Genomic DNA, 1,189 nt, shown 5'->3' with positions numbered 1-1,189 from the left:
TGTAGCTCAGGAAAATGGGAGGGATCATTGCTGCTGATATAACTGATTTGTTGAGAAACAGGGGTAAATACAAATCACGCTGTCTAATCAGTAAAGCAGACAGTGTCACCTAGGCCTCAGAATACATTTTATTAAAGTGTTTGTCTTTGAAAGGAAGAGAAAATCTAGCAATAGAACTGAAGATGAGGTGGTTAAGATAGAAAGCATGCATGAATTTCTTGTGTGAGGGGCTGAATCCTGAATCCTCGCTTATCCTCTTAAAAAGGTAAAACTGGATGAGTCATGATTTATCTGGTGCCTGAGATTTTCAGCTGAGAGTGAGGAGTTCTAGGCTCGAGTGACTTTTTTTAAGACCTTGCTTTATTTTTTATCCAGTGACTCCTGAATATGAAGTGCATAAACTCTTTTTACCAGTCTATGCTTTAGAGGTTACAGGCTATGGGATTTCAGCATTGTGTTTCTGGATTTTATTTACTTGGAGCTTTAAACCCACCTTGGGATATGGTACTACTGTACATTGGGTCATAAGACTCAGACACAGTACCTAAGATTTCGTTGGTGAAGTCAGAATGAGATTTCGAGAGTTTTCAAAATTGAATTAGGGACATTTTTTGCTAAGGTTGTTTGAAAATGGAGCTTTGAGAGATTGTATAAGTTCCATTCTCTTGAAAACTTTGTTCACATTTAGAAATCTATGCTTTTTTTCCTCTCTTATGCTGCAAGACTTTTCATTAATGGCTTTTGCATACAATTCAATAGTTCTAGTAAAAAAAAAAGAAATCTACATAAAAAAATATTTTTCAAATTCCACATGCCAGTGAGTCAACCCAGTAGTGCAGTGAATTTATAAAAAGCCCTGGGCTTACAGCTGTTGTGTAACACAGGAAGATGAGCTATAACCCACTGTGTTGTCCCTGATAGAAAGATTTTTGAGGGTGACTGTGAAGGTGAGGAACACCAGAGTGTGTTAGCATTGTTTTATAGAAGCTTTGAGGTAGGCTGAGACTTTCAGCTGGAGAAACTGAACATCTGGTTATTGACTGTGCTTATTTCTACAGTAGTAAACAGAAGAGTTGAGACCAAAGTCAGAAAAAAATTTCTTATCTCTTATAGATTGTCTGACACATTGAGCACATTTTGAGCAGCATGGCTGGTGTCACCTCAGTGAAGCCTGTGTATTTCACCAGAT

Source organism: Oenanthe melanoleuca, chromosome 3 (assembly GCF_029582105.1).
Source record: "Oenanthe melanoleuca isolate GR-GAL-2019-014 chromosome 3, OMel1.0, whole genome shotgun sequence".
In the NCBI taxonomy this organism is placed as follows: Eukaryota; Metazoa; Chordata; class Aves; order Passeriformes; family Muscicapidae; genus Oenanthe; species Oenanthe melanoleuca.
This window is presented reverse-complemented; position numbering follows the sequence as displayed.